The following is a 27,442-nucleotide window of genomic DNA, read 5'->3' as shown; positions in this document are numbered from 1 at the left end:
AGTGCTGAGCCATCTCTAGCCTCACTGTCTTCCTTCCTTCCTACCTACTTCCTTCCTTCCTACCTACTTCCTTCCTACCTACCTACCTACTTCCTACCTACCTACCTATTTCCTTCCTTCCTACCTACTTCCTTCCTTCCTACCTACCTACTTCCTACCTACCTACTTCCTTCTTCCTACCTACTTCCTTCCTTCCTACCTACTTCCTTCCTTCCTATCTACTTCCTTCCTACCTACTTCCTTCCTTCCTATCTACTTCCTTCCTACCTACTTCCTTCCTACCTACTTCCTTCCTACCTACCTACTTCCTTCCTACCTACTTCCTTCCTATCTACTTCCTTCCTTCCTACCTACTTCTTTCCTTCCTACCTACTTCCTTTCTTCCTACTTCTCTCCTTCCCTCCCTCCCTCATCTCTCTCCCTCCCTCCCTCCCTCCCTCCCATTCTTCTCTCTGTCTCTGTCTCTCTCTCCCTCCCTCCCTTCTTGAAAAAGGGTCTCAACAAAGTAACTTAGGTTGAATTCAAGCTCAGGACGGTCCTGTTCAGCCCCCGGAGAGGTGGGACTACAGGTGCACACCACCCTATCTGGCTATTTCTCCCATTTTTAAGCAAGTGTAGGATTCGGGCTCAAGGTCTATAGAACTAAAATTATTTATTTGACTTTAAAAAAAGAATATAAGTATAAAATATACACAAAGGGGGGCATAAATAAAAATACGTACTGTGATTCATTATTTTAGCTAGAATTTAAATTTATTCCTTCATCCTCTTTGCAATTATTCACACATCTCCATTATTTATGCCAAGGATCCTGGTTTCCAGGGCAGTGTTTTAAGTTTTCTTAAAAAAAAAAATAAAAATTTATTAAGTTAAAATACACGAGCTGATTTACAGGGAAAAATATTACTTCGTTTCACAGAATGTAAAGGTTCACAGTTTTTCTGATATTTATATGCTCTTAAGTCATGGTCCATCGTTCAAAAGATGCACCCCTAGAACAGCCATGGACCAGGCCCAGCAGTGTGCTCAGGGGGGTGTCCCACCTTCAGTTGATGCTCATGGTGAAGTCAGGAGTCGTCAACCTCAGAGCATTTCAGACTCAAAAATGTAAGTAAATTAATAGTACCCTGGGGCAGTGCTCTGACAGGATGGGTTGGAGGAGATGTGGGATGTGAATTCCTGGCGTTTGGGAACTGGTCGTTGAGGAGCCCACTCTTGCTGTCTAATGCCTTTGCGTTTCAATGGGGGCCCTTTGCAGAAGCAGCACCTTAACCCCTAACCCTGAGGGGACCAGGGGTAAGAATTTCAGTGTTATGGCCAGGTCACAGTGGATGGCAGGCACTCCTACCCATGGTGTGGGTAGCTTAGTCTGTATTCTGTTAATGTTTATTGCATATCAACCCCGTGTCTGTCCCCGAGGTATGCTTGGTCTTTTGTGACATATGCATTATCCTTGTTTAGAAATTTCCAGGCACCACATAATCAGGCTGCAGGCTCATGAACGATAAGAAAAAAAAAGAACTTTGAATATTATGCTAGACTAAAGATCAATAGACCGGAATATCAGATACCTGCTCTCAGACTCGCACCAGAGCCTAGATCATCCAGTTTGATGCCTCCTCAAAGGAGCTTCCACTACTCAAGGAAGGGAGGAAGAAAGGAAAGAGGACAGGCTACCTCGGTCTTCTGGAAGATTCCAGGTATGGCCGTACTGTGAGTCCTAGGCAGCTAGGGGCCAGTAGCAGCCCATGGTCCACTCCTAGGGCTGACCTTCCCTGTGAGTTGTATGGCTTACCATTTGCATACTCTAACGAGATGGGCTGTAATTGGCTTCCATTGATTTTGTTTTCATTGAGCTAAAATAGAGTCACAGCTTCTTAGGCTAGAAGAACTGATTGATTTGTGGTAGAATTCAGGACTATTCGGTTGAAGAAATAATTAATTATGTTCTTATTTAGTAATCATCAAGGTTCGGTCGGTTTCTCTGCAGCAGAATGTCCTCAGCAGAATCGAACTTTGTCAAAGCAGAAATGCTTTAAAATAGGTACCTTCACCCAAAACACTGGATATCTCTACTTATTGTTTTTATGAAACTGATAATAATACCCTTCATAGGGAGGAAGACAATAATTATAATTTTTAAAGGAAGGGCTTGCACTGAACAGAGACAGTCTGTATTGTACTTGTGGACATCAACACACAGGAATTTTATCTTTCTGCTCTTTCTTTTCTTCCTCACATGAACCTGTTTTCCGAGTCCAGCATGGCCATGTAAGGGACGGAATGACATGGTTCCTACCCGTGGAAGGGAGACAGCAGGGCCTCTGTCTCAGTCAGGGTTTCTATTCCTGCACAAACATCACGACCAGGAAGCAAGCTGGGGAGGAAAGGGTTTATTTAGCTTACACTTCCACACTGCTGTCCATCACCAAAGGAAGTCAGGACTGGAACTCAAGCAGGTCAGGAAGCAGGAGCTGATGCAGAGGCCATGGAGGGATGTTGCTTACTGGCTTGCCTCCCCTGGCTTGCTGCTTGCATTCTTATAGGACCCAGGACCACCAGCCCAGGGATGGTACCACCCACAATAGGCTGGGCCCTCCCTCCCTTGATCACTAATTGAGAAAATGCCTTACAGCTGGGTCTCATGGAGGCCTTTCCTCAAGGGAGGCTCCTTTCTCTGTGATAACTCCAGCTTATGTCAAGTTGACACAAGAAACCAGCCAGTACAGCCTCCATGAGTGTAGGTGCTTGCTGTGGGCATAAGGCTTGCTTGTATTATAGTGTACGTATTTTCATGCTCCTTCTTGGGGGAATGTCCTCTCTGCCAAGGTTAATGACTCCATGATAATCAGAGACAGCAAGAGTCTGGGAGGCGAGGGTGTGGCTAATGTCTCAGCAAAATGGTAAATGCTGTGACCTTCAGGACAGCCCCTCAAGGTTATAGGAAATGACTCTAAGTACATAAGTTTGGAAATATATAATTTCTCAACCAGAGAACAGGTCTGAAAGAGCAGAGGCAGCTGCACTGTGAGCCAACTTGTCAGAAAGATTCAGAGACAGGGGTGGGCAGATTCACGGTCAGCCTGGGACAGAGGGAATGGTTAATTTCAAGGGTGGGGTCCCACCCAGCTAAATTATTGTCTGTGCTTGCTGTCTCTTTCTAAGAATCAAGGGGTTGGGGTTATGGACTGCTGATTGGGATAATCAAAATGGAACCCGTGTAATGACTGAACTGATTTGTAAAACAAAAGGTTGGGCTTTTGATCTGCAAGAGATGAGCTATCCAAGGAATGTTTGTTTCTTTGTTTGTTTGTTTCGAATTGTCTGGAGATTTTCAGAAAAAGTTGATGAAAGAGAGAGAGAGAGAGAGAGAGAGAGAGAGAGAGAGAGAGCACAAGCTCAAGCTCAAGTGAACAATCTGGAAAGCTGTCTTGAGTAGAACATAGGCCATCAGCTTGTAACCCACCATTTGGCTTTAAGACATTTGTTTTGCTGCTCCCAGTGACCAACCCTTTCCAAGTGGAGCTTGGTCCGTGGCACCTGTTTCTGTTAGTCTCCCTCCATCTGCTCCTCTGTTCATCCACCTTTAAAATCTAACCATCTTTGAATCCATCTGTTTATCTTTTAACATTTTGTGAAATTCTCCCCGAGTTCATGCAGAGTGGGCAAATTGAACTTTCACCGTTGTCTTTTAGTTTGCAGAACTAGGAGTTGGTACAGATTGGCCCGAAGCCAGGAAGAAAAATAGCCTGGTTTGATTACCTAGAAGTATGGCTCGCTTAGGCAGATAAGTTTTTTTGGTAGGGCCCTCTCTGGATGAAAGATAGCTTGGCAGTTTGAATTGATTATAATGAGAATGTTTTGAACTGGCTTGGTTTCCTGCCAATCTTTTCCTTTTAAAAATTTGTAACAACTGTGCTAAATTGGATTTAATTTGTCACTATTAGAATGGGTTCCATTCATCGAACTGAGGCCTTCTATCCTTTGGTGAACAGATAAAGATAGACATTATAGATATCAATAAATAACCATGCTTCAAGCAAAAGATATCTATTGCTTGGCTCAATGTGTGAGTCACTAAGGTAAGGTTTTCAAAGAGAATGAAATACCATAGCTGCTTGGAAGCCTTACCTAAAGTGGATAGAAGTATTTGTAACAAGTCTGTCCCGGAGTCGGCAGTTTGAAACTATGTAGATAATGTCACTTATAGTTGATTGCTAAACCCTCAAAACCTTCAAGTATTTGGTTGAATTATACGAACTTGTCTCCTCTACTGCTTTACAGCACTGGGAGCTTTGTAACGGCTCGACCTCATATGTATGTGAAAGTGAACTTTACTAAGGTAGACAGCAAAGAGTAGTCGTGAACGGTCGTCACTATGTAGGGAACTAAATACTTTGACTCGATAGTTTGACTATTTAGATTTGGTACTGTATAAAACTCATACTTTTTCTAACATGACCACTTGCTGAGAAATTCAAGGACCAAGCCTAAAGAGGACATATTTTCCTCAGCTGCTAGGGCAAGTCTTAGAAATGGTTCATATATTACTGGTAGCTGTGCACTGACATCCACGAATCTGAGCTCATCCAGATACTATGACTCCTAATATCAAGGGATTTAAAAGTTTAAAGAAGTAATCTAGTCATTTTCCATATATGGAGACATGGCGGCAAAAATGATAAAGGCTGATTCTTTTTGTCTGTATCATTCACTATCGATTAACTCCATGCACTCATATCGAATGTTTTCTGTATTTTCCGGCACTGTAGTTGTTGTACATGAAAGTGAGTTTTGACTCTTTAAAATAGTTCTTTACAATGAAAGACTACATTATTTTATTCTGAGAATTTGCCTTAGAAGGGAGGTTATATAGTTAAGGTGACCAGCTGCCCTGGGTTGACAGGACCAGGACTAGGTAAGGTCAGTAATTGTTTGTGGGTATGAATTAGATCATACAATCCTTAAGTTCTAAAAGACGAAGTGTGTCCCAAGATTTCACTGCGATTTTTACTACATCTAGTGTTTTTTGCTGATATTTTGACAAATAGGTCTTAGAACTTTTATTGGCTTCTTTTCCCTTGTGGCTAGATACATGACAGATGTTGTGGGAGGAAGGGTTTATTTTGGCTCACTGTTTGAAGGTATGGTCTATAGTGATAGGACAGCATGGCGGAGTAAAAGGCATTTATAGTGTTTGGAGCAAGTGGCTGTGACTCCTCACGTATCCGTGAAGCAGGAAGCAAAGGGGTGGGGGAGAGAGACTGGAGGCAGGTCTGGGTTATAGCTATCAAGGCTTCCCTACAACAATCCACTTCCTCTACCTAGACTCCCCATCCTAAAGATTCAGAAGCCCCCAAACCGTGTCATCAGCAGGGAGCTCTGTGTTTGAACTCATGAAACTGTGGCGGCCATTTTAAATCGAAACCATAGTAGATCCTCCAAGCCTCATTTGTTCCCTTAGGGTCCAGCAAAAAATCTGATAAATACTGTGACACTATTACGGATGCTATGGTGTGCTTACAGACAGGAGCTTAGCATGGCTGTCCTCCGAGAGTCCCAACAAGCAGCTGTCCAAGATTTACGTGGATACTTACACCAACCAATGGATTGAAGTCAGGGACCCCTGTGGTTGAATTAGGAAAAGGCTGAAAGAAGTTGAGGAGGAGGGTGACCCCATAGGAAAACCAGCAGCCTCTACCAACCTGGACCCCTGAGATCTCTCATTGAGCCACCAACCAGGCAGCATATACTAGCTGGTCCGAGGCCCCCCCAACACATATACAGCAGAGGACTGCCTGGTCTGGCCTCAATGAGAGAAGAGGCACCTAACCCTTGAGAGAATTGAGACTCCAGGGAGTGGGGAGGTTTGGTGGGGTGGGGACATCCTCTTGGAAACGGGGGAGGAGGAATGGAATGAGGAACTGTCAGAGGGCAGACCAGGAGGAGGATAATGACTGGACTGTAAACAAAAATTAAAGATGATTGTGGTGGTGGTGGCGGTGGTAGTGGTGGTGGTGGTGATGATGATGATGATGATGATGGTTGATGATGATAATGATGATGATGAAGAAGATGATGATAATGATGATGAAGAAGCAGAAGAAGCAGAAGCAGAAGCAGAGGAAGAAGAAGAAGAAGAAGAAGAAGAAGAAGAAGAAGAAGAAGAAGGAGAAGAAGAAGAAGAAGAAGAAGAAGAAGAAGAAGAAGAAGAAGAAGAAGAAGAAGAAGAAGAAGAAGAAGAAGAAGAAGAAGAAGAAATAATAATTAGGTAAGGCCTGACTCTTTAAGATCATACTGAACTCCTAGTTCATGGACTCTGTCACAGACATTTGGCACTTTGGCACTTCAGAATCCCACTAAGCCAGCAAGGTGAGTATCACCGTGTGCATTTTGCTGCTGGGGTAAGTGGTGGGTTCACAGGTATCTTTTGGCTTGAATCAATTCTGTCCCCATCTTAGCTGTGTGACAGTGAAAGAACTCTGGCATTTTTATTTCCCAGATCCTCAGTGGGACAGCATTATGACCTCATAGAGATTGGGGGAGAGGAGCTGAGTGAAACCTAGGAGATGCTGAGTGATTTTGACCCCTCGAAGCGCTAAGTCAAGAAGCGCTGTTTTTGACCACGATCAAATTGCTGTTTGCTGGTGGCCCTTGATAGCTCTGTGACCCAGGGAAAATTGATAGCATCTTTGGACTATGCCATCGAACTTAAAAAGAAAGCCTTAGAGTGCTGTGGGAAGCCAGAACAGCACAGTCCACATGAGATGAAATCGTGCCATGCCGTGTTAAGCACGGTCAGTATATTACTCTACACAGCGTATTAGCATAAAACTGTCCATTGTATACCTTGTTCATCCAAGTTCCAGTCTTTCTTGAAAATTCTATCAAATTATCTTAGCAGAGGAGACAGATACTCAAGGATTCATTTGATTGTTTCTGTCTTAATTTTTCCCAGCTCGCTTCTGTGAATGTCTCACAGGTTCACAATCTCAGTCTCGTCTACTGACACATGCTGTAAACATTGACTAGGTGTCTGAAAAGGCTGCGTGAATGGATATGATATGGACCAACTGTTTTGTATAATGGGCTCAGATCCAGTAGCTCCTTAGGCTATATTATCTTTAGAAATCCATATCTGACTGTGGGCACACACTTCAAAGAAGGCCGATTGATTGATTGATTGATTGATTGATTGATGATCGACTGAGACAGGGTTCTCTATGTAGCCTAGACTATCTTAGAACTCACTCTGTAGACCAGTCTGGCCTTGAACTCAGAGATCTGTTGAAAGACCACTGGGGTGGGGAAGACCCCCACTCAAATCTCGAGACAACGCAACCCCCAAGAACTCACGAGAAATCAGTCTTGATGTAATAAACAAGAGGTGTATTTGAGGAACCAGAGCTCTGGGGATGACACGTATCTCACACAGGAGACAGAGGAGTCAACCCCAAGCCCAATTAGGGGAAGGGATTTATAGGGAAAATTACATAGGTAGTTGGCAACAGTCACACAAAGCAATTTCATTGGTTTGTAACTTGGGCTCAGTTCAACTCTAGGCCACCCTCCTTCTGGGGCAAGCTGACCCTAATTCTCGTTTTCCTCAGGACTGTTGAGTCAGGCCTTATTGAGGCCAGATGGTTTGTTGTGGCTATAGCCAGGCTACATCCCCAAAATATGTTATGTTATTCTTTGCTGTGAGGTGCACTTGTCCTCACAGCAGGGTCAGTGGGGGATAGTTTAAAATCTTTATTCTTTCACTGTCTGCCTCTGCCTCCCAAGTGCTGGGATTAAAGTTGTATGCCACCGCTGCCCTGACACTTGTTTACAACAGTATTTTACAGCATGTGGGGTATAGATTGCCATTACCTTTTTAGAGACAAGGAAATTGGGGCCTTACTTCTAAAGTGCCCTTAGGAGATTAAGGTCAAAATGGCTCTCCTAACTGCAGAATCCATGACAATATAGGTATCATCATTTCGGGTGAGAGTGTTGATTTGGGGGTTTTTGAGTTAATAGTTACACAAGAATGATATATTATTTAACAAAATTCTTAGCATCATTTTATGCGACACTTTATAGATGAGTATCTGTGCCCCATATTTGAACACTGTAACTATAGTCTACGCTGGCCACCCAGAGTTCATACCAATGTCACAGGTCAAAGGTATAGCGCCCATCAGGGTGGCTCTCACTTCAAATGCTGCAGACAGACTAGAAGGTCCTCAGGCTACACGCACTTCTGAGCAGTATACTACACATTCAGGAGTTCCCATAGCTTGTCTAGGGTTGGTCATTTAGCATGAGACGTGTGCAGGATAACCCGCTTAAAATGACAGTTTCATTATAAAAAGACAGATAGGCGGAGTCTAGACTGTTCGGAATAGACAGCCTTGTGAACTTTCTACACGTGAAGTAAGGTGAGCTCCCTCTCCCAGCATCTCAATGGTTTCACCAACCATGAAGCTCACCTAAGCTTCAGTACCTGTACTGGCTGGTTTTGTGTGCCAACTTGACTCAAGCTGGAGTTACCACAGAGAAAGGAGCCTCAGTTGAGGAAATGCCTCCATGAGACCCAGCTGTAAGGCATTTTCTCAATTAGTGATCAAGGGTGGGAGGGCCCAGCCCATTGTGGATGGTGTCATCCCTGGGCTGGTGGTCCTGGGTTTTATAAGAAAGCAAGCTGAGCAAGCCAGGGGAAGCAAACCAGTAAGTGACATCCCTCCATGGCCTCTGCATCAGCTCCTGCTTCCTGCCCTGCTTGAGTTCCAGTCCTGACTTCCTTTGGTGACGAACAGCAATGTGGAAGTGTAAGCTGAATAAACCCTTTCCTCCCCATCTTGCTTCTTGGTCATGATGTTTTGTGCAGGAATAGAAACCCTGACTAAGACAGTATCCAACATTTTTATTGAACTTCTTTATCTCTTGGCGCTGGATATTGGGCACAGGGCTTTACACCTGCTAAGCAAATGATGTCAAAGGGGTGTGCTTGTCAGATCCCTTTGACATGAGATACAGACACAGCATGAGCCACAGGGACACTTCCAACAATAGGAAAATTGCTAAGGTGTGGGGACGTCCTCCTGAGAACTGGGACAAGAACATCTTCATTATTATATAGACCAATATTCTAAATAGGGCAAGGATAAACTAATATTCAAGGGAACACATGATGCAGGACGGAGGAAATATAGTGAAGTTGGTGGCATCTCTGTAGGGTTTGACCCCAGCCTCCTAAAATCTTTTCCAGGGTAACGAGTGTGGGAACCTCTGAACACTCCCTCATGTAAAGGAGTCTGAATTTGTTGATTCGAATCCACTTGCTTACAGGGGTGAGGGTGGTAGGGAGGTTTCTCAGTGCAGAATGCCTTTCAACGAACAATACTCACAGTAGGCCATCACTTACGTAACGAATATGTATTGAATGTCTATCATAGACCGGAAACTGTCACCCATCAGTAGGATACAGATGGGAATAAAACAGACAAAAGCATGGCTTTTTTTTTTTAAATCCTTCTTTTCTTGCAGCTTTCCTTCTGGTTGGTAGAAACAGTAAGCAGATAACCACTGGAGTATGCTAGTCAGGTGACGACAGAACACACTTTGGAGAAAACAAATTGAATGCCCAGAACCTGTCGCTGCTCCTCGGCAGGCTGGGCAGCGGAGGTCTGAGTGAGCATTGGATTCCAGGGCAAAGTTTGTAATTTGTTGTTGCTGCCTCATGCCCTCTGCCTTAGGGGAAAAAAAAAATCTGTCCCTGAGTGTTTAGTGAGTCTGCTTGGCCTTTTGATTCTGCAGTGATTAAATGCCAGCCTATTGGGAATTAGTTTTATTTTAATTCAAGGTTAAATGTAGAAAAGACCTCCCACTCCTCCCATCTATCAAAGCGCAGCTACGGATCTTCTGAGGTGCCAGCTTGTCTTTGAAGCCTCCCCTGACCTCCCCCAGGCTAACTGCAGTTTTCTCCGTTCTTCCTCTTGGGGAAAACAGCACTTAGCTCGCAGGTGTGGCAGCACGTTTTATTGTCTTCCAGACAGGATTACACGAGTATGAGCTCTGTTCTGCCAATAAACTGTGTCGTTTCCTTGGCGCCAGAGGCTCTTTTTCCTGTGGTTCTCCCTGTGTGCGGCTTGCTGCATCTCAAGGAACTTTAGCATGCTGGGTGCGCAGCCCCTGTTCAATGAACTATTGATTGGGAGAGAGACACCTGCTTGCATGCTTAGCAGCCCCGATATCTGATTTGCATTATGTAAGTTTCTTATCTAATTTCCACTGACGTCCCAGATGAATGAACTTTTCACCAGGCTCTTTAAGGCATTGGTTCTGACCGTTTCTTAGGAGAACATTCCATCGTCAAGACTTCCTGATGAGGTAGTAAGCAGACATGTATGTATCGATGCTTTTCCTATCACAGAGGGATAATCAGTCGGTACAGGGCTTGCAGATATAAATGAATATACCAACCACCACCACCTCAATTTCACTCTCTCAGAAGGTAACTATTGAGTGTTCTCCTCCTCTGGGCACGTAGGAAACACCAGGAACACCAGTATATAGTACAGGCCAAGTCTAACATAGTGATTCAAATGTTATTATGGCTTACACAATAAATGAATTATAATTTCCATAATTATTACATTTAGTATTAACCTTTTGATATGTGCTATCTATTTGTTAAACACTTGTTTTTATAATTTAAGTGTATGTGTTTGTGCCTGTGTGTATGTATATGTGAGTGTGCATATGTGTATGTGAGTGCATGTGCACATGTGAATGTGTATGTGCACATGTGAGTGTGCATATGTATATATGAGTGTGCATATGTACATGTGAGTGTGTGTATTATGTGTGAGTATGCATATGTAAGTGTGAGTGTACATATATATATGTGAGGGTGTGTATGCACATGTGAGTGTGCATGTGCATATGTGAGTGTGCATATGTAAGTGTGAGTGTACATATGTATATGTGAGTGCATGTGCACATGTGAGTGTGTATGTGCACATGAGAGTGTGCATATGTATGTGTGAGTGTGCATATGTATATGTGAGTGTGTATGTGTATATGTGAGTGTGCATATGTATGTGTGAGTATGCATATGTATATGTGAATGTGCATATGTATATGTGAGTGTGTGTATGCACATGTGAGTATGCATATGTATATGTGAGTGTGTATGTGCATATGTGATTATGCATGTGTATATGTGAGTGTGCATATGTATATGTGAGTGTGTGAATGTACATGTGAGTGTGCCTATGCACATGTGAGAGCAGGTGTCCTGAGAGGCCAGCTGTGTTAAAACCCCTGGAGCCAGAGTTACAGAGGGTTGAGAGCTGCTGGGAACTGAACTCCAGTCAGTTGTGAGAATGGTTCTCACTCTTAGCCACTAAGTCATCTCTCTAGGCCCCACAATTTAGTCTTTTTAAAAAACATTTCTATTGGATTTTTTAAAATTTATATTGCAAATGTTATTCTCTTCCCAGTTTCCTGTATAAGCCCCCGATCCCATCCTCCCTCCCCCTTATTCTACGAGGGTGTTCTCCCTCTCATCCACCTACCCCTTCTCACCTCCCCGCCCTGACATTCCCCTACAATGAGGGGTCCAGCCTTGGCAGGACCAAGGGCTTCTCCTCCTATTGGTGCCCAACAGGGCCATCCTCTGCTACATATGCAGCTGGAGCCATGGGTCTGTCCATGTGTACTCTTTGGATAGTGGTTTAGTCCCTGGGAGCTCTGGATGGTTGATATTGTTCTTAAGGCCTGCAAACCCCTTCAGCTCTTTCAATCCTTTCTCTAACTCCTCCAATGGGGGGACCTCATTCTTGATTCAGTGGTTGTCTGTGAGCATCCGCTTCTGTATTTGCCATGCTCTGGCCTCTCAGGAGATGGCTATGTCTTTCAGGGATCATTTCTATAGTTTGTTACAATTTAGTCTTAAAGGCAATATACAAACTTCAAAATGAGATCATGCTACTGTACTGTTTTAGCCTGGCTTAAAAAACCAATATGAACATTTCTTTGGGTCTGGTAGTATTATTGCTATAATATCATTTTTACTAGCCAATAATGCCTTGTTCTAAGAATGGCTCAAACTTTCCAGCTGAGATGCATTGATTATTAACTGAAAGCAAATTGCTGGCAGTGGAATTTTTCTGTCAAAGGATTTGCAAAACCCACTCTTTTATGGGTCTGGCTAAGCCGTCATTTCTACTCCACCCAAAGACTGGAGGTTCGCACTGGTCAGAGTGTGAGAAGAGTATTAGCAGATTTATTTGGTTTTCATTTAGAAAAGAATTAACCTGGGCCATGTGTTTTTGCTGGTGAGCATGTGGTCATTTCTTACTCATTGATCTCTAATCTGCTCCACAGTGGATAATGAATAAAATTTGTAATCAGTATTAGGCCAGAGAAGCCTTTTGCTAAGGTGGAAGTCAGGACTATTGGATGGTTTCAGCCCTTAGACCACAATGCGAGGAAATGACTAATAGGTCCTATCCTGTATATTTATGTTAATGGATTCCTCAGTTTGGCCAGTGTCTTGTCCTGCCGTCACATGGAGAAAGGGTATTTAAGAAAAACCCTGGCCTGAGAATGTCAGGAACACCAGGAGAGAGCTAGGGTGAACGGTCCTAGTGTCACTAATGAGACTGTAAAGGGGAAGTGGTTCCTGGCCCAGGGGAGGGGGGTAAAGAGCAGCAGTCAGTCAAAGGCTACAGTGTGCAGGCGGGAGAGCCAAGAGGAGGCATGCTGGAGCGCATGCGCACGGCAGCCTGCCTTGTTTTTACCCTAGGGCTTGAGGGGCTGTCTAGTCTGATAGTGGCAGTGTGACATGTGACTTATAAAGTACTATACAATAGCTCCTACGTATTAACACAGGGTCTACGGAATTTCTATTTTTCTTCCTAATGGAAGGCAGTGGATCAAACAGCTAACAGGCCTAGGAGGTGGCTGTGGTGTGGCGGGCACTGAAAGACCCGGTGGGAAACAGCTCTAGAACGGCAGCCGGAAGTCTAACTTCCATCCCCTATCCCACTGCCTGCACCATGAGCCAGACTCCCCAACCTCCGCTGGCCCAGTCGCTTCATTCCAAGGCAAGGGTTTGAATGGTTCTTTTGGCTTTGGGGAGCGGGGTGATCTCTGATGCTCTCGTCACCTTAAAGCTTGCACAGGTTCAGGGAAGGCTCAATGCATTCTTCCCGCACAAATCTAGGGGATAACTTAAGACTTGAACAGATTTAGTCCGTCGCCTGTCTCCTGTGAGCTTTTTTGAGTTTCATTAGGAAGAGAGGTTCTGTGAGTTGTACCGTAACTTTACTGCGCACAAGGGACAGCCTGGTTTTTCTCTGTTTCATTATCTTCATTTTTTTCCCTTTCAAGTCTCATGCAGCCCAGCTAGGGATGGAACCCAGGGCTTCATGTATGCTAGGTAAGCAGTACCGAGTTTTTATCAATATATTGATCATCAAGGCCTGGCTTCAAATTCATAATTACAGCGGAGAGCAATCTTTTACAGTCCTGCTATTCCTCTGTTAATTTTCTTAACTTTCTACATTACCTCATAAAACCACGGACATTTTGTAATTTGCAGAAAGGGTTATTGCTAAGGCCATGTGCTCTGATGGCTTTCAATGGTGGTGTGTCTTCATCAGACCTAGAGAAAATGTGTGTGTGTGTGTGTGTGTGTGTGTGTATGTGTGTGTGTGTGTGTGAGTGTGTACATCCACAGGGAGAGAAAAGATGAGGTAGTCTGACTTTGAGGAGAACATTTGCAGATTTTTATCTGGAACACATTTTATTAAAATTGCAACAAACTTTATAAAATCAGATGTATGGTTCATTAAGGGAACATTACCTTACAATTATGATTAATTAGATTAAACTTATGAAAGTGTGTTATTTGTTCAAATCAAAAGGGTGGGGGAGGATGATGGATGGAGACGGAGTGTGATAAATGAAGAGAGCCGCTGAACTAAATTGAATGTGTATTCATCCGTTCTCACTTCATAACTAATGATAAATTGAGCATGTCACATTTAACAATACACGTCTGGGCTTAAGCACACGGTTTCGGCTCCTGTTCTCAGTGCCTTGTGAGGGTCGGGAGAGAAGAACTGAAATTTTACTCACTGGTCTCTGCCCGCCTCTCACCTTGGAGAACACAACAGATACTTGCTCGATTAAGAGAACGCACAGAGCTGTTAATTCATCGTAAAATTGCCCTCCCTCAGATAGCGCTCCGGCTACTTGGAAATAGATTTATCCTTACCTAAAATGGACACGCCCATTTGGAGGCCCATTTATATGGCTGGGGTAGAAAGCACTGAGAGGTGGAGAAGCAACTTTCTTTCTAATGCCAAATTATTATTATTATTATTATTTGTTGTTGTTGTTGTTGTTTTGATGCTAATGGACACGCCCATTTGGAGGCCTATTTATATGGCTGGGGTAGAAAGCACTGAGAGGTGGAGAAGCAACTTTCTTTCTAATGCCAAATTATTATTATTATTATTATTATTTGTTGTTGTTGTTGTTGTTTTGATGCTAAATGGAAAGAACTCATTAGCGAGGCTGGGAAGTGTGACGGGGAGGGACAAACACGGAAGCTGCATCAGTTTCCTGCGACCCGGGCTCTGGAGAATTTAATTACATCATCATTTTGCAAGGATTATGAAGCTGGCTTTGGGGTCAGGGAGGGAGGGGGCGGGGAATAGTTCCAGTGAGACTGAAATTAGACACATTCGCCACATAGACTCAGGAATGGCTTTTGGAAAGAATCCTTATTTTTCCTGTAAGAGCTCAGGAGCTATGATATGGGATGTGACACAGGGCAGTGCCCTCTGCCCTCTGCCCTCTGCCCTCTGCCCTCTGCCCTTGGAGTGAGGGCCTGTGGAGCGAGTGACAGTTGCTGTCAAGACTGCACACTTTTGCCTCACTCTGCTCTTGAGTTTTCTGGAAGGGTTTCAGTAGATTCGCTTTGTATCGTTGGTGAAGGTGTCTCGTCCGTCGGTTCAGATTTTATCTGTACCTCATCATCCTCAAAGCACTCCCTCAAAGCTCGATTTGAGAATTCCTAGCTTGATCTCTTCGGCGACATGGAGTTTTTGAGGGACTGAGTCAGATACTTTTCATGGCACCATACGCATGGACCACACACCAGGACAGACTTGTGGGTGAGAATTATGCTACCCCTCAGGGACGGAGAGCATCCTAACAAGTAGAAGGCAAGAGGGAGGATGGTCGTTAAGGTGCTTCAGATGATGGTTCTGACACAAGTAGTTATTCAGGGTTCATACTATGGTTGTTCCATAGCTGTGGCTCCTGACAGGAGGCTGGACCCAGCAGGAGACGTTTGCCGCTGTCCAGACAGCTTTTGTTCATCGTGGTTTTGGGTGAGTATGGTTTCTGGTAGTACAGGTTAGACAAAGACGTTGCCAGACTTACCCCAGAGAGTAGGTAAAAATCAACTGTATGGCATCCCCCACCCCTTCAAAATGTCACTAGAGGTAAGGCTGAGAGTGCTACTTGTCAGTAAGGCGTGATTCTGAAGGCTGGGATAACCTAACACAACTGAAGGCGAAATTTCAGGTGCTTTGCAAAGCTGACACGTATCCATATCTGAGGATGTATGAGGAGATGTATTTATTTAATGTGTGCGCCTGAGTGTGTGTATGACAGGCGGTTGTGAGCCACCACGGGGTGCTGGGAACCCAGACCCCGGACCTCTGTAAACTGCGCTCCTCTTAACCGCTGAGCCATCTCTCCAACCCCCTAAATTTCATTCTTTTTAAAAATATTTTTTATTGGATATTTTATGTATTTACATTTCAAATGTTATCTCCTTTCCCACTTTCCCCTCTGGAACCTCCTATCCCATCCCCTCTCCCCTTGTTTCTATGAGGGTGCTCCCTCTCACACCCACCCACTCACACCTCACTGCCCTGGCATTCCCCTACACTGCGGAATCGAGCTTCACAGCACCAAGGGCCTCACTTCTTATTGATGACCAGACAAGGCCATCCTCTGCTACATATGTGGCTGGAGCATGGGTCCCTCTGTGTGTACTCTTTGGTCAGTGGTTTAGTTCCTGGGTTCTCTAAAAGTAGTACAAGAAACATGTGGGCCAGTACTATGTCGAGTGAACACTAAATTCAACTCCTTGACTCTAACACTAATGACTGGGAGTGTGGTGTACATTAGGTTAGTCTTAATTCCTGAAGTTACCCAAATACTGTTACTCTGCTTACATTTTTCCCCTAGTGCGTCCCCCCAGGAATTCATCTATTAGATCACAGTGAGGTTCTTAGGGTGTTCAGCCTGTCCTTTCACATAGAGAGATGTTGGGAGGGTGAACCTTGGCCTTACGATTCGGTGAGACCAAAGCAGAATTCATTTTCCTTGAGGCTGCTTATCCAGTCAGGCCATGTCTCTTTTCCCAGGCTAGGCCATTGCTCCCACTTGTGGGGATGGTTTCTCTGTCAATAACGACTTGTCTTTGGGAAAGAGTACCCCGAAGGTGAGGGGAGGTGGGGACACCCAAGCTACGCTAGAGCAAGAAACTGTCACACTTGTCTGAGCTTCGGCGCGAAAATACATTTCAGAGCGAAGACAATTCATCTCTCAGGTTTCACTCGGGAGGAATATTTACTCAGCTGTGGGAAGAGGCCGCTAGCGAACATCCGAGCTAATGAAAATTTGATAATACTGTTCTGGAGGTAGCCTGGATTGAGTAGGTTCCTAGTGTCAGAATGTGAGATGATAAAGAATGTCGGGGACACTTCCTGAAGGGAACAGAGCATCGAGAGATTCCCCCCACCATCACCCCAGAGATGCAGGCCCTCACTTTGGCAAGAGGAAGAAAGACGATATTTAGTCCCTGGGATTTTGACTGTTGCTGTCAAAATTTAATTTAAAGAGAGTATAAACGAGGATCATTTAAAGTGTACAATTCGGCAGCAAGAGGTGCATTTTCAATGCTAGGTAACCCCCACACCGTGTCTTCCCAACATGTTTGCAATCATCTGAAAGAGAATCTAGTTTACCAGCAGCTGACTCCCCATCCTTATCCCTGCTGGGCCTCAGGTAGTTGGGATTCCATACTCTTGCTATGAATCTGCCGCTCTGGGTATCTTCTGCAAGGGGGAATCATACCGTGTTTGCTCTGTGTGTGTGTGTGTGTGTGTGTGTGTGTGTGTGTGTGTCTGTCTGTCTGTCTGTCTGTCTGTCTGGTTGCTGTTCATTCACTTAGCATTTGGGGTGCCCAGTGGATGTCAGGCATGGAGGGTACTGGATAAACACGAAACAAAAGCCGCAGCAGGAGAGGAGGAGGAATGTGCACCTTCACGACTTCACAGGTTCACTGAGACGGTCCTCAGGATGACCTAAGTTGGATTCCCAGAACCCTCATGGTAGAAGAAGAGGACCGACTCCAGCTCACGGTCCCCAGACCTTAAATGCACACTATGGCGTCCCTCCGTCCACTGCTTACAAGATTAAAAAGAATAAACAAGTGGGAGTTATTTATTTTTCCTGAGCCAGGTGTGTTCGTGAATACTTATAATTCTAGAATTCAGGAGGCAGAGAGAAAGAAGTAGGACCACCAGAGGTCAACCTTGGATATGTGGGAGTTGGAAGCCATACTATGCCATGTGAAACCCTGTGTCAAATACCAGAACCACAGCACAACAAAACACTGTCTCTTAATTTAGTAATAATGAGAGTAAAACCTGGCATCACACACTGTTTCATATTTCTTCACTCAAAGACATTGTGCCCCATTTGATGTTTATTATTTTGGAAAAATATGTCGCTCTTTTAGGGTTGAAGTAAAACATTCATTTACCCACTGTCTTCGTCAGGGTTTCTTCTCCTGCACAAACATCATGACCAAGAAGCAAGTCGGGGAGGAAAGGGTTTATTCAACTTACACTTCCACACTGCTGTTCATCACCAAAGGAAGTCAGGACTGGAACTCAAGCAGGTCAGGAAGCAGGAGCTGATGCAGAGGCCATGGAGGGATGTTTCTTACCGGCTTGCTCCCACTGGCTTGCTCAGCTTGCTCTCTTATAGAACCCGGGACCACCAGCCCAGGGATGGCTCCATCCACAATGGGCTGGGCCCTCCCCCCTTGATCACTAATTGAGACAATGCCTTACAGCTGGGTCTCATGGAGGCATTTTCTCAAGGGAGGCTCCTTTCTCTGTGGTAACTCCAGCTTGTGTCAAGTTGACGCAGGAAACCAGCCAGTACACCCACTTGTCAATAGTTAAAACTTTCTAGTTTAATTGTATAGCTAGAAACATTTTAACTTAGTATTAACCCCAAGTGATGAACGGGAGGGGTGGGATTCCACACCAGCATGCCCACTTCCTCCTTTATTGAGAAGTTCAGCACTATGTCTCCAAGAAGGAAACTGGAGATTCCAAGGTCCCAGAGGAAATTAACAGCAGAGTCAGAATTAGAACCCACAGCCCGAGTATCTAAGGCTCCACTGGGCTGAGCTGCCTGGCAGACACGAAATTTTTCTTCCCCGCGTGCCTGTTCTCAGTGACCTCTACTGGTGCCCACCAAGCATGAAGAAAAAGTAACCGTCCATGAATTCCCCTATGGGTGCGAACAGTGCAAATTGTTTTCTTTTGGGGTCAGAGCTTTGCCTTCTGCCATTTCAGACGCGGTGGAAGGCTGAAATACATCATTTGAGGGGTTATACGCCATGTCACCCGTTACTGACTGGTCCCGGCTTTTCTCTTGGAAAGCAGCTCTCTCTTCTCTCTGGCATTGTCTGTAGGATCCTGTCTACCTGCTAAGCCCCAGGTACCCAAGGAGACTGGAGGGGACATTCTGCTCCCATCCAGATGTAGCAGAAGGGAGAGGTTAGGCATTAGTGACCCTAATGCCTTCCTTCTTACCAACTGTATTTGTCCCTTGCTCTACAAACACCGCCTTTTCCCTCTCTGCACTTTGTGGCTTGACACAGCCTCGTGGCACTTCCCCTCTGATACTGTCTCATAAAACTTTCTGGTAGGGATATAATTGCCCAACTAGCTCTCCAAGTTATACCCTGCCCCTCCCTTCACATCACACTGGTAGAGAAAGCATTTACGCTTGACTCTGTGACTCCCCTCGACCAAGTTCCGTCCTTTTATCACAGAAAGGCTTTCAAGTATGCACTGCAGTGCATTTACTTTTTTTCTTAATATAACTTCCATCCCTCATTCCTTGTCTGCTTGCCAAAGAGGAAAATAGATGGGCCTGCTTGGAATAATCAAACGAGACACCGAGAGGAAAAATAGGGCAAGGAAGAGTCAGTGGCTAATTTACTGGGGACAATGCATTCATTCCAGTTCAGAATTTTAAAGCTACCATCCTTGGGAAAATAACTTTTAATGGCCGTAGTGATATTTCAGTGACAATAATTGAGTCTTATTGGGAACAGTGATTTCAGGTCGTAGGAGAGAAGGAGAGGGGGTGGGAGAGTAGTGTTAGGGTTACTGATTTCTTTGTTCACATTTGCACATGTGTACTTCGGTTCTATGATGGTTCAATGCACCACATCGGCCGCCTTGCCTCTCCTGTCTTTTTCTGACCCCCAAAGAACTTGCTGTTCCCCTGTCTCTGCTAGGACACACACGACTGTTGTGTACCACTCTTAGTCTCGAAGTCCTGGTGGTTCTAAGACTGGATCTCTCAGGGATCCCAGACTAGGCTCATCTTCATTATACACACACACACACACACACACACACACACACACACACACACACACACACACACAGAGACATACACACTGCACGCGTGCCCAGAGACATGGATCCTTTAACCTGATTCTTGTTGATTTTGCGTCATTCTGTTTCACGTTTGTTTTGTAGAACAGCCTCTCAGTATCTCAGTATTGTAGCCTTGCTGCCCTCAAGCAGAATCTCCTGCCCCAGCCTCCTGAGTGCTGAGATTACAGGTGTGTGCCGCCCACGGTTAGTGAGGGGTCACGGTTTCACACCATTTGCCATAGTCATCCAAGTGTTCTGTTGTATCTAGAACTGCCCTTTTGGTTTACCGTCTAGGCATCCCTTGGTCTACTTTCTATCCACATTACCAGCGTCCCTAGTCTTTTGTTAAGTATATTACAATCTCTCTCCACTGAGCTCCCTGGCTCCAATAGGTCCACACAGGTGTGCCTTCTGCCTGGACTCTTCCTCCGTCTCCATCTTCACCTGAAGGGGCGGTCCTGCATACAACCTGTTTGCTCTGTGACTCTGGGGTACCCATTGCATGCCATTAAGGTGACATTCACCAGATCAAGGCGGAGTTGAAACACAGGGAGTTGAAAATGGATGAGGAGATCATGTGCACTTTGGGCTTAGTATCTCACCACATTAATATCTTAAACAACTGAAGCATAATATTGGAACCAGGAAACTAACGTTGGCACAAGCACACGTGGCAATGTGTGTGTGTGTGTGTGTCTCCACGTGTAACTCAGTCACTATTGCTATGATTATAGTTTCGTGTAACCATCCCTGAAATCTAGAGACTTAACTGTATTGTCTCTTTGAGGATCCCCTCTGTTACCGAGGTCTATATAACTGGCTCACCGTTCCTGACCTTCGGTGGACACTAGTCTCCTCTCTGTCTTGTGTCATTTACATATGTGATAAGAATTCAGTTCTAGTCTGTGCAAGTGAGCTTTGGCTTCTCTTCCCACTGGTACAATTCTCCTATAGGAGAAGATTCCTGTAGGCTGTGTATGTCATAGTCTATTCCTTTGTCACAGTTGAGTATTATGCTCTGTGGTATATATGCGTCCCAGCCTTACCAGTCACCTCTGGGATGATGTGTGGCGATTTCTAGTTTTCCAACTCTTATAGAGAAAACCATAATTGATGTGTTTGTATAAGATTTTTTTTATTATTATTGGCACAAATGCTGAGTTGCTGGGTTATAGGGCAATCGTGTGCACAGGTTTACAAATACCTTTTATTTATTCTTCGAGAATTTAATAGATATGTTGTGATGATATGTACCTTCCACACCCTACCCCCCAAACCTCTGCCCAACAGAGTGTCCTTCCAGCTCCATGTCATCCCAGGTGTGGCTACTGCGGCCTGCATGCTCAGGGGCGTGAGGTCATCCACTGGAGGATGGGTCATCTACCATGGCCGCAGTCCAGAAGAGAACCCCTCCCCCCACGTAGGCCTTCAAATGAATGGAGACTGTTCTTTATTATTTTATTACTATAGTTTTAGTTGATGGAAGAGTTGTTGGGATCAAATAGAGGAGGGCTGGGTTGCCTCAGCTGTTGACGTCTTGTACCCCACTTCTGCCCTCCATTACAGACTCACCTTGAAAGTCACCACCACAGTCATGATTGCTGTGATTTGGATCGAGGGGACATTCACAGAACCAAGACTATGCCAAACGACTACAGATTTCATGATTATAATGCATGACTGTCCTGCGTCCCAGGACTATCCCTATGAAATTATCGTCGTGCCTTATGAAGAGAAAGGCAATAGGGTATTTGATGGGCTTTCTGCTGCCTCTACTGGATAGCTAGTGTGTAGCCTTCAGCCGTCTATAACATATTTACCAGTCAATCTTCTTGCCAGTGTAGCTGGACTGTGGGTCTCCTCAGAGTTCCTCCTGATTCTGGCTACTTTCCAAGATGTATAGTCTCGTGGCCTGAGTCTTAGAAGCACGAACACTTTACCTCCAGTTCTAACTTTAGGATAAGACATTGTTTAAAAGTTTGAAACAGGGGGCTAAGGAGATGGCTCAGCAGTTAAGAGCACTGAGTTCAGTTCCTAGCACCCACATCATGTGACTCACAACTGCCTGTAACTCCAGCTCCTCTTCTGGCCTCTGCTGACATTGTACTCCTGTGTATAAACTGCCTGCCTGCCTGCCTGTCTGTCTGTGACAAACACACACACACACACACACACACACACACACACACATACACACGATTTAAAATTAAAGAATAAACTGACTGGGTGGTGGTGGCACGTGCCTTTAATCCCGGCACTTGGGAGGCAGAAGCAGGCAGATCTCTGTTGAGTTTGAGGCCAACTTGGTCTACAGAGTAAGTTATACAGAAGGCAGAGCTAATTTGTCCTGCCTACAAGATGCACAGGGAGAGAGCTGGAGTGGAGACTGATAGAACAGTCAGCCAATGACTGGCCCAGTTTGAGAACCATCCCATGGGCAAGCACCAATCCCGGACACTATTAATGATACTCAGCTATGCTTGCAGACAGGAGTCCAGTATAACTGTCTCCTGTGAGGTCTCATCCAGCATCTGACAGAAACAGATACAGAGACCCACAACCAAAGATCAGTCAGACCCTGGGGAATCCTATGGAAAAGCTAGGGATAGGATTGAGCAAGCTGGGGCAGTCAAGGACACCACAAGAAGACCTACAGAGTCAACTAACCTGGGCCCATGGTGGGCACACAGAGATTGAACCACCAATCAGAGAGCATGCAGGGACTGAACCCAGGCTCTGTACACATATGTAGCAGATGTGCAGATTAGTCTTCATGTGGGACCTCAATAATTGGAGGGGGACTGTCTGACTCTGTTGCCTGCTATTGGATCTCTTTCCCCTGGCTGGACAGCCTGGTTGGGCTTCAGTGGGAGAGGATGTGCTTAGTCCTGCTGCAAACTGATGTCCCAGGGCTGGTGGGTACCCAAGGGAGCCTTCCTTTTCTCTGAGGAGAAGGGGAGAGGGTAATGGGGGGAGGGACTTATAAGGGCAGGACTGGGAAGAAGGAGGGAGGAGGGGGACTGCGTTGACCAGGATGTAAAGTGAATAAATAAATTAATGAAAAGAAGAGAGAGAAATTCTGTCCTTTTTTTTTTTTAAAAAATAAGGTAGGTGAGGTGGCACAGGTATTTAGTTCAAACACTTTGGAGGCAGAGGCAGGCAAATCTCTGTGAGTTTCACGCCAAGCAGGACTACAGAGTCATACTCTGTCTTCAAAACAAACAAACCAAAACAAAGACAAAAGCCAACCAACAAACAAAGCCCTGATGAAATATAATAAATAAGAAGTAAAACAATAAATGGACCAGTGGGACGCAAGCAGAGTAATTGTCACCACGGCATGTCCTTTTGATGTCTATGCGTGGGCCACCTTGGCGATCATTTTAATTATCTAGGATATGTTGGCAAGCATTTCCTTGAAGGGCCAGATAGGAAATATTTTAGATTTTCAGGCCATAACATTTCTGTCACACCGACTCACTTCTGCTACTGTAGCGTTAAGGGCGCCCACTGTTTAGGCAAATGTGTGACAATAAAGATTTATTTATAGGATAAAGTGGCAAGCCTGCAAGCCCTTGCCTGCAGCCCCACACCTACGGAGTGGGATGGATCCATTTGGACAGATCGTTCACTGTTATTAAAAGTGTAGATTGTGAGCTTTGTGTTAGGCTTTGGTTTGTTTGCCCAGTAAGAACAAGAGCGTTGTGTGTCTTGAGGAAGTGTTTCTATGACTGTCCTGGGGACGACTGCTGCTTTTCATCTAGCCGTATGTGGCTCTAGACACTTAGGCCTTTGGGTGCTTTCCATCCGGCTCGCTCTCTCGATATTAGGTCAAGGAAGTCGTGTGTGAGGGAGAAGCTGAGAGAACTTGTTGAAGATAATGCTCTCACCTCCCAGCCTGCAGTTCTCTCTATTTCCGTGGTTCCTTCTCAGACCTCAGGGAACGGGAGCCCCCTCTCCTTGACCAACATTTGTTAACATTTAGGAGCTGCTCTAGCTGTGTTTGGCTCATTACAAGACTGGCGTCCCTGGAAGCACGCGGTTCTTTGCACCTTCCTGTTCTCTCCTCTCCCCATCTCTCTCTCTCTCTCATTCCCTCCTTCCCAAGACACAGCCCTGTCTCCCGGCTCCCAGATGTGAATTCTCTCACGAGCTCTAATGTCACGTTTCCTCGTCATAAAACTGTAAAGTTTCCCTCCCTCAGAGCTCCTAGCCCAGGAAATGGCTTTCTGAAACAAACCCTTAATTTTTACTTCTCTTTAACAGTTGGTATGTTTCTCCACACACGCATCTGGGGGCAGAACAAGCTTTATCTGTTTAATTAACACAGCAGAGGTAGAAGCAGCTTTCTTCTCAGTGATATTTTTTCTCTTTTGTACAATGAATTCTGTAGTTCCAGTGCAACTTAAGCAACGGCCCACCCAATGGCTCTTCTCTGCAGTCGACCCATCTCTACGTTTCGCTTTGATTACGTTAGGCATGATAAAAAGCAAGCGAATGTATCTTTTCACATACAATATCCAGAGTCTCCCTCCTCCGTGCCCTCAGTGACAGTTATTTACACATATTATTTCAGGAGCAAGCAAATTCTAAAATGGCGTCTTTGTGCTCTAACGAGTTTAGAAGGCCTTAGTTGGGCCTGCTCTCACGAATACCGACTGTACTGAAAACAGGGGCCATGCGCACTATGGGGAAAATATTAATGATGGCACATGGACTTACTTGGTACGACTGTCCCTGGGGCTCCTACTATGGGTTAAGAATGGAAACCAAAGTCAAAGCAGAGATAGGTTTGGTAGGATTTTTATCAAAGATTCTGAATGCAGAGTTCTTCATGGAGAGCCTAACACGGGACAGCGTCGCTATCTCCAGGGAAGCTTTGCTTCTTTTCAGTGCTTTTCTTTTTGGTTGCAGGGGGAGAAAAGAGGAAGTGGAGGAGAAGGCAGAGGAAGAGGAGGCGATAGGAGAGGAGGAGGAGATGTGGACCAGTCATTAACTGAAGGTACATGTGTACGAGATTTATAGAAAACATGAATTTCCCCTGCAGTCGATGAGAAGTTAAGAATTTTATTACCTATAAAATCTTCGATTTACAGTTTTAATTACTGTCAATTAAAATTAGTCTGTTATTATTATTAATTTGCATGTGTGGCATATGACCTGGGCATGTAAATGTGTCCATGTCCATGTGTAGATGTGTGACCCGTGTGTGTGCTTCTGTGTGCACTGTAGGATCTCTGTCTACGTGATCTACTTTCTCTTACATTGATCTCCAGATCTGGCTTCCAACGTGTATCTGCTTGCAGTTTCCTAAGCATGCCAAGCAATTACAATCTTCTGTTTCTTCTTTAGCCTCCGCTCTAGTCCCAGAAAGATCTTATTTCAGTTCCGTATGTCTGTAATGCCTTTCTGGGCTCAGTTTTCATGGTTCTTAACAAGGAATCTCCGACTCCAGGTTGCTGGCCTTTCCCCTCTCACCTTCACTGAGTACTCTGTACTGAGCCCTGTTATAACACTATCTCCCCCAGGTTCCCTGTAGCGCTTAGTAAGCACCCCCAGAAGCACCCCTTTAATTTCAAAGTATAAGTCATGCTTATCTGCTGATTAGCTGAATGAATAAATGTCAGGTTACTCCCAGTGCCATTTAAGTCCGAGGAAAGAAAGGTTTAAGCCTCCATTTTCTTTGCATACCAAAGATATTGTATAGTAACCCTTAATGAGGCTGTCCATGTAATCTTACCACATGATAAACTCAAAATTCTGAATGACGCCAAATCACTGGCTAGATAAATAGTATTAAATAATTACAAGTTGGAACACAGAAAATTTCACACTGTGCTCTATATGGAAGGTTATAGCAGAGGTGTTTATGCAGCAGACGAGAGATTGTTCTGTTGTTATGCTTAAATTCTCGATTGTTTCTTACTTTTCACTGGGGTTTCCACTGAGGTAATTTACAGTCAACAGTTCGAGACTAGAAGGATAAACTGTTCAAGAGAGTAGACTAAATTCGCACGTTAAAATTCTTGGAAGTACACCAGCTTTCCTTGCACCCTCATGGGCAGTTGATGTCTTCTGCGAGTCACCTTGATTTCCCACTCAAACTTAGTGCGAGAACTACATCCGTCCACACCTCGGACCACAGACGTGAGCCGATGTGTTTCCTCTCAAGACACTTCTGCTATCTCTCTGAGTAAGGCCAAAGGGATGGTGAGCTGGTTGTTTCTCAGAAACTCACTTAAATTAATGCCGGTTCTGCTTCAGGCTAACATGGAAAAAGGCCAGGGGCAGCTGTGTGTCAATGTAAATTACATATAATTTGAACAGTGTTCATGCTGATGCATTCATCCAAACTACACCGACTATAAACAACCAGGAAACTGGAAAGGCTAGGTTATTGTTTTGTTTTGTTTTGTTTTTTTGTTTTTTTTTTTTTTTACAGATGGAAGAAACAATGGATTCCATATCATCAGTGAGTCATAATAAAAACCAATGAACGAACAAGTCTGTTACTAAGACTCCATTTCCTTCTCTGAACATTTCGTTGTGCTCCTGGGACTGGGGGCCTGGACTTGCTTCGACAGCGTGTTAATCTCCTAAATGTCTGATAGTTTTAAATCTGGGAATCTGGCTTTCTAGGATCTCAGGGGGTCTCTGTCAAGACAGAGACTAATGTACCTTTTAATAAGTATCTAGTTAGCTTCACTTAGACATTTTAAATGTTTATAAACATGTGAATCCCATCTGCATTCTTTCCAGGCCCCGAAAGTGTGACACAGCGTGGCCACGTGTCAACATAATGGCGACTGAGTGTGATAGGATTTTAAACGAAGGGTCAACGTTACACAATTCAGAAGAATTTCCAAGATGATTTAGAAGTCAGGATACGGAACCCACCAGTGATTTAGAACTTCTGGTAGTCGTTATCGCATAAAATTATTATAAATTAATGGGCTACACTAACAGGTATCTGTTACATAAGAATCCTGGAACGGCTTGCTAGGAGGATTCTTTTGGGATAGAAGTGTTGGTCCGGGCTGCAGCCATGCTGAGCTTGACTGGGCTGAACCTGCTTCCAAGTTTGCTCATCTGATTGGTAGGTGCAACAGAGTTTTCATAGGCCGCCTTGGGCCCTCATGAGAGGACAGCTGGCTTTATCTATTAACGACAGAGAGGAAGCAAGAACACCCAAGGGAGAAGTGGCAATTTTTTTTCTAAGTTAGGATTTTATTTTATATTTCCTGTACATTGGCATTCTCCCCTGCATGTATGTCTGTGTGAGGGTGTTGGATCCCCTGGAATTGGAGTTAGCGACAGTTGTGAGCTGTTAATGTGGGTGATTGCCTAGTTAATTTCTGTCTTCCTTCCTTCCTTCCTTCTTTCCTTTTTTTTTTCAAGACAGGGTTTTACTTTTTAGCCTTGACTGTCCTGGAACTCTCCGGAAATCACAGAGACCCACCTGCCTCTGCCTCCTGAGCGCTGGGATTAAAGGCATATGCCACCACCTTGGGCCACCTATTGCTCTTCTGGGATGACTATCTGGGGACTTCCAATAGAAAGGAGACTACACAAAAAGGAGCCCCATCTTGCAGTCTGCCTGCGACAGCACTCGAATCTCCAATCCGATGACCTTCGGTTCTCGAATATATAATTCTTTCCTATCTCAAGGGCTC

The 27,442-nt window shown here is 44.7% G+C and overlaps 1 long non-coding RNA gene across 5 annotated transcripts; it reads left to right on the top strand.

Annotated features, from left to right (window-relative positions):
• The first annotated feature begins 255 nt into the window (after nt 1-255).
• Nucleotides 256-26,732, top strand: LOC108352708 (uncharacterized). Of its 5 annotated transcripts, none has more exons than XR_001841068.3 (5): nt 256-557; nt 964-1,107; nt 1,462-1,700; nt 24,684-24,771; nt 26,529-26,732. It is a non-coding gene; the product is annotated as an uncharacterized LOC108352708 (long non-coding RNA). The 5 variants fall into 5 exon arrangements; XR_010057444.1 differs by lacking the exon at nt 26,529-26,732 and adding an exon at nt 26,212-26,273 and having other exon boundaries at nt 920-1,107; XR_005493141.2 differs by lacking the exon at nt 1,462-1,700.
• The last annotated feature ends 710 nt before the right edge of the window (nt 26,733-27,442 follow it).

The sequence above is a fragment of the Rattus norvegicus genome, chromosome 14 (assembly GCF_036323735.1).
Source record: "Rattus norvegicus strain BN/NHsdMcwi chromosome 14, GRCr8, whole genome shotgun sequence".
Taxonomy (NCBI): Eukaryota; Metazoa; Chordata; class Mammalia; order Rodentia; family Muridae; genus Rattus; species Rattus norvegicus.
This window is presented reverse-complemented; position numbering and strand designations above follow the sequence as displayed.